This window comes from Tachysurus fulvidraco, chromosome 3 (genome assembly GCF_022655615.1).
Source record: "Tachysurus fulvidraco isolate hzauxx_2018 chromosome 3, HZAU_PFXX_2.0, whole genome shotgun sequence".
NCBI lineage: Eukaryota > Metazoa > Chordata > Actinopteri > Siluriformes > Bagridae > Tachysurus > Tachysurus fulvidraco.
In genome coordinates, this window is record NC_062520.1 from 14736729 (window position 1) to 14746390 (window position 9662).

Below are 9662 nucleotides of genomic sequence, written 5' to 3' on the forward strand. Positions count from 1 at the left end.
GAATATATTTTATTTCACCTGGAATTTATGTAATCCACAAAAATATATTTAAGACTTGTTTTCCGTAAACCTGGCATGTCCCAGGCTCATGAGGTGCATTGTTCATGTGGAAAATATTTTCAGAGTGTGAATGAGTTGTGAAGGTGTACAACTAGTTTTAAAGCTACACTGGATTTATTTCTCATGTGAATAATACATACAAAATGTGCAAAAGGTAAACCCCAGTGACAAGGAAAAGTACCTTTTTTTTTCAAGTTTAGGATTTGCTTGTGGGACTTTTTTGAGCTCAAATGCAATCTGAATGCAGTTGTAATGCAGTTCTGCTATAACAACTGGAATTCCAATTTTGATCCTCCACCAAAAAATGCTACAAGGCTTATGACCTTTTACGTATCATTGCCTGTTATCCTCCTGTTTCTCCCTGGAGAAATTACACATTACAGCTTTACATTACATTAACAGCATTTGGTAGATGTCCTTATCCATAGCTATGTACAAAAGTGCTTTTAAGTGTCTATCATTGAATACATAAACAAGTTACAGACCATGCCTAAAACACTGTTCAAAGATTTTTTTTTTTAATACACACCACAAACATGGGAGAAAGTGCTAGTTCAAGTATTTCATAAAGACGTAGTTCTTGAACCGTCGTCATTGGACCCCTAGGGGTTCATTCCACCACCTGGGTGCCAGCACAGAAAAGAGTCTTCTTGTATATTTTCCTCTTCCCCTAAGAGATGGTGGGACCAGTCAAGCAGTGCTGGTAGCTCTGAGGGTGCAGTAAAGAGCTTTGAGGTACTGTAAAAGGAAGCTGGTCCGTTTTTGGCTTTGTGGGCAAGCATCAATGTTATGAATCTATTGTGTGCGGCTACCGGAAGCCAGTGGAGGGATCGTAGCAGAGTGGTGGTATGAGAGAACCTAGGCAGGTTAAAAGCAAATCATGCAGCTGCACTTTGGATTATTTGCAGAGGACAAATTGTGTTCCTAGGTACACCTGAGAGCAGTGAGTTACAGTAGACCAGTCTTAAGATGACAAGAGAGCACCTGAGCAGCCTGTGTGCAACCAAATCTTTTTAATGTTGTAGAGAAGGAACCGACATGAGAGTGTTGCATTAGCAACATGTGAGGAAAAGAACAGTTGAGTGTCCATAGTTACTCAAAGGTTGTGAGCCATGACTGAAGGGGAGATCAGATTGAATCATCTGGGATGATTAGCAGTTCAGTTTTGCTAGTTGAACTGATGAGCTGTCACTCCCCTCCATGTTACCTGATATGACACTCCTGTTTCCAGTGATATGTTCACTACAAATGCACATCTCAAACCTCAGCTCATTCCAAACTATTGCAGAAAACAAATAACTAGTGATTTAATAAACTGGTAATATGAAACATGCTGTACTCTGGTTTTTGGCCCTGCTGATTTTCTTCACCTAGTTTGCTTGATCTGTTGCCTATTTATGACTTTTTTATGATATATATATATATATATTTAACATAACTAACATTAAGTTTTTGGCAATATGAGTCCAGAGAGATTCTTTATTTTATGAGGAAATTGTAAAACTACAACAGAAATAAAATCCCAACCCTGAATTTGTACATCTGTACCTAATATTCAGATGCTCCTGAAGAGTGTAATTACCAGGATCAGGTGTGATCGTTTAGGGTTGGTGCTAAACTATGTGGTAAGAAACCCCAGGATCACTGGTGGGCATTTATAATCCATATAAAACCTGAAACTTTGTTTAAAAGTTTAAAGCACTGCATAAATTTGGAACCTCTCTTTCATCATTTCAGTCAGATTTCTATCACAAATTTGGAAGTTTTTCTTTTCAGTCACAGACTGATTTATGTGTGTATGTGAGTTTTTGCTGACTTTGCTGTTTACTCAATTTCATGAGAACTAGAAGCTCACACTCACACTCTCACACACACACACACACACACACACACACACACACACACACACACACACACACACACACACACACACACACACACAGTAGATTTGCCCTGCTCTCTCATCTGCAGTGGTAGATGTCTTCCTCCCCTTCTCTCTTTCTGCATTTTCACCAAAAAAGGTAATAGAGAAGGAGCTGGTAGAGGGGGAGGGGATAAGCCTTCTGGTGGAAGAGGCAGGAGCTTGTGGGAGAGCATTTCAAGCCGGGGGAGTCAAAACTGTAGAAGCATCTGGAGCTACTCCATTGCACCTCTACTGGGGGTCAGTTCAAACACACACTGCCCTAGGGCCATATGAGTTAAAAAACATCTGAGCTGATGAGAAAGAGGAAGGTGATGTTCACAGGAATGGGGTTTAAAAATGTTGCAAAAAGTCTATAACAAACGCACCACACCATAGTGAGACTCAAAAGGAAGTGTGTGTGCGTGTGTGTGCGTGTGTGTGCGCGCGCGTGTGTGTGTGTGTGTGTGTGTGTGTGTGTGTGTGTGTGTGTGTGTGTGTGTGTGTGTGTGTGTGCGTGGCACCAATTAGTCCACAGATGATCTATCATTCTTGTAGAAAGTGAGCAGTGGTTGTATCAGGCTGTTCCCTAAGCAGCTGTATAGCTATCCTCTGATGAAACACATGATCTCTCTGTTAGTCTTTCTGTCAGCTGAAACATAACTTTGGAATGCATGGACATATGTGCTTCTCAAACCTAGAAACTTATTCTCTTGTGTATATATTTGACCAAAAAGATTTTGGTGGTGTCTGGTGCGTTTGTGTGGCATATTACATTCCTTCCATTATGTGATTACATTCTTGCAATGTTGATGGTTTTCACATGTACATTAGATTATAGAAATTCATTATGTGACCACATAACACATAGTGCAACGTTCAGTCGGCCAACACACTGATTCAATGTGCTTCCCAAATGCAGTCCCTGGCACTCTGGTGTTTTGTATTGTTAAAAACAGAGTCATTGCACAATTCATCTGGAGGAGGCATGCTTACAAAAAAAAATGCCAAAATGGCAGTCCAGGAAATTATTTTTCAGTCAAAAAGGATTAGCAGCTATTATACAGAAAAATACACTCCATTAAAGAGTTACAGCTTTCACTTCAGAGGATATGAGTCATGAAGGCAAACATAAAATAGTATGAGTTCATAGATTAGCATATTGTTCATTCATTTGAACTGAATTTTATATAAAGTCATTTTGAATCTGAATCTTGTCTGCGATCCAGTTATGTGTAAACAAATTATTGGAGTAACTGCCATTATAAGACATTAGCTCATGTTGTGCTTTTATCCAAACCTATTTTGTGAGAGAAGCATAGCATGAGAAACCATGAAGTCCTCCTTTCACCTCATGTTTGATTGATAGATTCTGAGCTTTGTCACGTCCAAAGTGAAACAGGAATCTGTCTGTCACTGGAAAGGACTGAAACCCAACTGAGATGATTAGTAATTTGGTTCAGTCATTTCCACTGGAAAGTTTGATTTGGAAAGCTAGAAAATGTTTATTTAAGTTATATAGGTTAAAATTATTGATGTACAATTCCATTTTACACAGAGCAATGGAAAACTCTAACAGCAATACTGTGTGTGTGTGTGTGTGTGTGTGTGTGTGTGTGTGTGTGTGTGTGTGTGTGTGTGTGTGTGTGTGTGTGTGTGTGTTGTGTTGTGTTGTTTCCAACTAATGGCACCACATCCTTGTCATTACTGGATCACAGTTTTAGCACGTGCCACAAAGTGATTATTTGCCTAATAAAGTGAAACCTCTAAATAATGTTTGAGGGCCAGACAGATGCTAGACTCTTCTGGCGCAACAGGAAGCAGGTCAATAAAGCAGTGGAGAGAGCTTGTGATCATACACCCCAGATTGTTTCCACATGCACCACACAGTCAGGCTCTAAAAAACCTCCTTAGGGAAAAACCACCTTATCAGCCTCACTGAGGTAAATAAGTTCAACAGAATGGTTCAGTTGTGTTTGTTTTACTTTTCTACCACTAGGCATAATGTTACCACTAGGCCAGTATGTTACAGTTTATGTTACAGTGAACCAACCAACCTAGAGTGTCAGTTTTTAACAGTACATTTACTTTTACATATTTACATATTTACATATTTTTTATAAGAGCATTCCTCTGACAGTAGTTCCAGTTGCAAGCCTAATCTCATGTATATACACAATATGGTCACAAGTTTGTGGACACTTGAACATCGTACCCATATGCTCTTTTTTCAAAACTGTTACAGAGGGGTAGAACTCAAGTGGCCTTCACTTTTATAGGAAATTTAACAAAAATATTCATTTTGCTAGTTTTTGTTTCAATACCTCAACAGAAGAATTTGAAACACCAAACTTTTATGTTTATTTATTTGCAAGTGTAAACAGCATGTACTGTAGTTAAATAGCTACAGGCAACAGATAAAGACAATGATATGGCACTGTGCTCAACAATGGCTGTCTGGCAGCTCTGAGTCTCTGCCTGGCCTCTGCTAAGCATCTACAAGAAAATCTGCAGGTCCTTCACTTCTGCCCCGACTGCACCTACAGTCGTATGCAAAAGTTTAGGAACCCCTGACATTTTCCATGATTTTCATTTATAAATATTTGGGTGTTTGGATCAGCAATTTCATTTTGATCTATCAAATAACTGAAGGACACAGTAATGTTTCAGTAGTGAAATGAGGTTTATTGGATTAACAGAAAATGTGCAATATGCATCAAAGCGAAATTAGACATGTGCATAAATTTGGGCACCCTTGCCATTTTGTTGATTTGAATACCTGTAACTCCTTTGCACTGATTAATTGGAACACACAATTGGTTTGGGGAGTTAATTAAGCCTTGAACTTCATAGACAGGTGCATCCAATTCTGAGAAAAGGTATTTAAGGTGGCCATTTGCAAGCTGTTGTTCTCTTTGGCTCTCCTCTGAAGAGTGGCAACATGGAGGCCTCAAAACAACTCTCAAATCACCTGAAAACAAAGATTGTTCAACATTATGGTTTAGGGGAAGGCTACAAAAAGTTATCACAGAGATATAAGTTGTCAGTGTCCACTGTGAGGAACATCATGAGGAAATGGAAGACCACAGGCACAGTTCTTGTTAAGGCCAGAAGTGGCAGGCCACGTAAAATATTGGAGAGGCAAAGGCGAAGGATGGTGAGAACGGTCAAAAACAGCGCACTTTGCACAAGGTGAAGCTGTATAGGAGAGTGATGCAGAAGAAGCCTTTTTTGCACACGCCACAAACGGAGTCGCTTGAGGTATGTAAACGCACATTTGGACAAGCCAGCTTCATTTTGGAATAAGGTGCTGTGGAGTGATGATCAAAGATATTGAGTGATTTTGTCACAACAAGGGTCATTATGCATGGCGGCAAAAGAACACAGCATTCCAAGAAAAACACTTGCTACCCACAGTAAAATTTGCTGGAGGTTCCATCATGCTCTGGTGCTGTGTGGCCAGTGCCGGTACTGGGAATCTGGTTAAAGTTGAGGGTCGCATGGATTCCACTTCATATCAGCAGATTCTTGAGAATAATGTTGAGGAATCAGTCACCAAGTTGAAGTCGGGGCTGGATATTTCAACAAGACCATGACTCAAAACACTGCTCAAAATCTACTTGGGCATTCATGCAGAGGAACAAGGACAATGTTCTGGAAGTCCATCCCAGTCCCCAGACCTGAATATCATTGAACATCTGTGGGGTGATTTGAAGCAGGCTGTCCAAGCTCGGCAACCATCAAACCTAACTGAACTGTTTTGTAAGAAGGAATGGTCCAAAATACTTTCATCCAGAATCCAGACACTCATTACAGGCTATAGGAAGTGTCTAGAGGCTATTTTTGGTAAAGGAGGCTCTACTAAATATTGATGTGACTTTTTCTGTTGGGGTGCCCAAATTCATGCACCTGTCTAATCTCAAGACTGGACTACTGTAACTCACTGCTGGCAGGTCTACCTATGAACACAATTCATCTCCCGTTTTCAACCTGCCTTAGTTCTCTCATACCATCCCTCTGCTGCGATCCCTCCACTGGCTTCTGGTAGCTGCATGCATCAGATTCAAAACACTGATGCTTGACAACACAGCCAAAAATGGACCAGCTCTCTCTTACCTCAAAGCTCTGATCACTCCTCGCACTGCACCTTGCACCTTCAGAGATACCAGCACTGCTCGACTGGTCCCACCATCTCTCAGGGTAAGAGGTAAGTATACAACAAGACTCTCTTCTGGTGGTGGAATGAACTTCCCCTAGGAGTCCGGACAGCTGAGTCACTGGCTATTTTCAAACGACGCTTGAAAACCTACTTCTTCATTAAATACTTGAACTAGCACTTTCACCTTTGTTTGTTGTATGTGTGTATTTTAAAAAATAATAATAATAATTCTGAAACTTTGAACAGTGTTTTAGTCTCATGGTATCTTAAGTCTATAACCTAGTGAACCAGAGTTAATGTATTCAGTGATAGAGAATTAAAAGCACTTTTGTAGATGTAAATGCTAAGCTTATAGCTCTAACTGTCCAAAAACATCCAGTGGATGAATAACATTTTTTGTGTGTGTGCTATTCCTGTCTAATTGACAGGTCTGAATTTTGGGGCTTATGTTGCAGCTTATTTATTCAGCCTGTTCAATTCAGCAAACACAATAAATGTCCGGGGTGGTTTATAAGCAAATCTGGAATAGTGTCAATGACTGTGACTATTTAACAAAATGATAAATGTTTTATGGATAATCACATCAGCAGTCAGTGGCCATAACACAACTCAAGAGACCTGTTGTGAGTCTGCTAACATATTTTTAAGGAATTTCCAGGCAGCTCTTTGACACCTTTCCTCTAGTCTAGATGTTCAGTAGTTCCAGTTTTTCACCACAGTGACACCTGTGGCTACATTAATAATCAAAAAAGTCATGAGTGTGTTGAGTCATGTATTTCAGACAGAAGAGAAAGTGGGGGGGGGGAAGGGTTGGGTGTTGTGATATTTAACTTATCGCTGTTTCTTCTGTTAAACACATCTGCAGATAGTGCAGTAGTTAAAAAGTGCTAAGAGGTAGAATAGGAAGAATGGGTAAAAATCTTTAGCCCTATAATCCCCCTCCTTTACATATTTCTTTAGCCAGACATCTGTGGGGGTAAATACAAAGTATGTGTTGATACAGAGAATAAAGTGTAAAATGTTAGTGTTTTTATCTCCATATATCATTTGCTAGAGATGTTATAGTGGTACAGTATGTTGCTAAGCAGTCATTTTGTTTTTCTTATTCTGTATGAATGTTCGAGAACAAACTCTATCTTCTAGATAAAAACACCTCAAACTTGAATGATGTAAACATATTTGTGACCTTCGGCCTGAAATGTGAGAATTCTGTGTTTCCACAAATAAATACATAGCTCTCAGTCTAAATCTACCAACATCACCATTAGGGCTTAAGTTTGATGGTGAAGGTTTGGAAGTCATATATGTGGCTTGGCTTTGCTCTCACCATAACCATTCCTGTCTCTTTCTTTCTGTCTCTCACTCTGTCCTTGAGGTCAAAACAGTGTGAGGCTGCAAGATCACTGAACAGTTTCAGATGGTCTCTACTTTTGTCCTCCAAGCTGTGTGCTAAATAAATCAATATTAAGTCATTTACAGTTCAATTAAAGCTTCCAGAGGAAACTGTTAAGGAATATGTGTACTTACCTCTTCAAAATTAACCAACAGATGTTAATGTGATTGCGTGTAATTGAGGTAAATGCACTATTACAAACAACTGTATTGTAGAATGAATGTTTCCAAATTACTCCCAGGCCAAAGGCTAATGCTGCTAGAAGTGAAAGTGTCTATTTAATCATTCTCACGTTTTGTGAGTTTCAGGTGTTCATATATTGTAGAATCAGTCTTATTTTCTTCTGTTCCTTTTCTTATTCAGTAGATTTTTTTTTTTGCCAGAACAATTTAAAGTTTGTCATTTATTTCACTTAAAGAAGGAGAGAATTTTACAACATAGTACTGTATTTTAAATATTATTTTCTTTATCAATCATTTTCAAACTTTTTTCAAAATGATTTTAATTTTTTTGCTTCATTTTTATTATTTAAATATAGAATTGTTAGACTCCATCCAGAGAGAGAAAGAGAGAATTTTGTTAGAGTAATGGTAAAATATGTGGATAGATAATAATGACAAAACATAAAAAATGCTTTGTCATTATTATCTATCCACATATTTTCAGATGTACTGAAAGAATTAACATTGTTTTTCATTAAAGGAAAAGATAAAATGTGTTTATTTCAGAGTGATTCCAGCTGTCTTTGTTTTAAATAAACTTCTAATTAAAATGGGGGGGGGGGGTTAGGAATAATATTCGAATAAAATTGTGTGTAGTATCAGTATTTTTAAATAATTTGTACAACTATTCTTGTGTTTTGTAAAATATGTATACAAAGACTCATTTTGTTCCATTTCGGTCACCATTTCATGGGTCATACACGAACCATACACGAATGTAAGAAAAATATATATTTCATGAACAGAACTATGTGCCTTAGACTGATAGACTTGATGCTGTATATACAGGCTGAACTTTATTACAGTGTCAGAGTAAGTGAAGTATGTAGAAGAGTAACAAAGCATCTTAGATGCTGCAGTGCTCTCAAGTGGACAAAGTCCTGACTGCATACAAATAACCGGTCAAATGCACAGGCAACAGATGTTTTCTATTCTTTGCGAATGTGTTTTCAACACTATGACTTTCAGCTATTGTTAGCTCCTTAATGGTTTTTGGGCTTTTACATAAATTCTCCACAGACTGCAATATAAAGTTTCCATTTCATTCAAGATTCTAAGATTTATTTACCGAAATAGACCCCCTCAAAATGTTGTTCTCTTTACTGTGACCCACTATGTAAAGAGCTGAATACGGAAAAAGAATATCTGATATACACATTTACTGGTCATTTTAATAGGAACACCTACCCATCCACAGGGCTGTCAAGTGTCACGCATTGAGAGTGACAGTCACGCATTTTGGTCTTTTTTATGCTCTCCCACCACACATTGTATTTCTCACGCAGAAAAACATTTTGACTATTTATCATATATTTAATATGCCGCAGCGCCCAAAATGTATCTGTCTGCACCGCTGTCTCTATGGGACCGGGCAGGAATCGAGCACGTTTTCCCTGGAGTTCTTAGTCGAGCCTGACACGTATCAGCCAATCAAAAAAAGAAGGGGCTACACAATAGCCAATCAGAAAATAGCACTATCTGGGTAAGATTTAACGCAAAAACCTATGAAAAAAACATTCATTAGCGAGGGTATTTTCGATGGCCGGTTTGAACAAAACCTCAACACGTGCTTGAGCCGAACTGTTTTAAATGGGAGCCAACATTACAAATGATAAAGGAGTCCAACAAGGTAACAAACATTTACCATTAACAACACCATTCATAATCTCTCTCCCTCTCTCTCTCTCTCTCTCTCTCTCTCTCTCTCTCTCTCTCTCTCACACACACACACACACACACACACACACACACACAAATTAATAAATGGAAATTAAACAAATACTTTGTGTTTTGTTAAATCATAGTCAGAACAACAACTCCTTACCAAACAACAACCCCCCATTATAATTTTTTATTTTTATTTTATTTTATTTTGTGGAGTAGATGACACACTTGCCTGTCTTCAAAACTTGAGAGCCCTGCATCCAT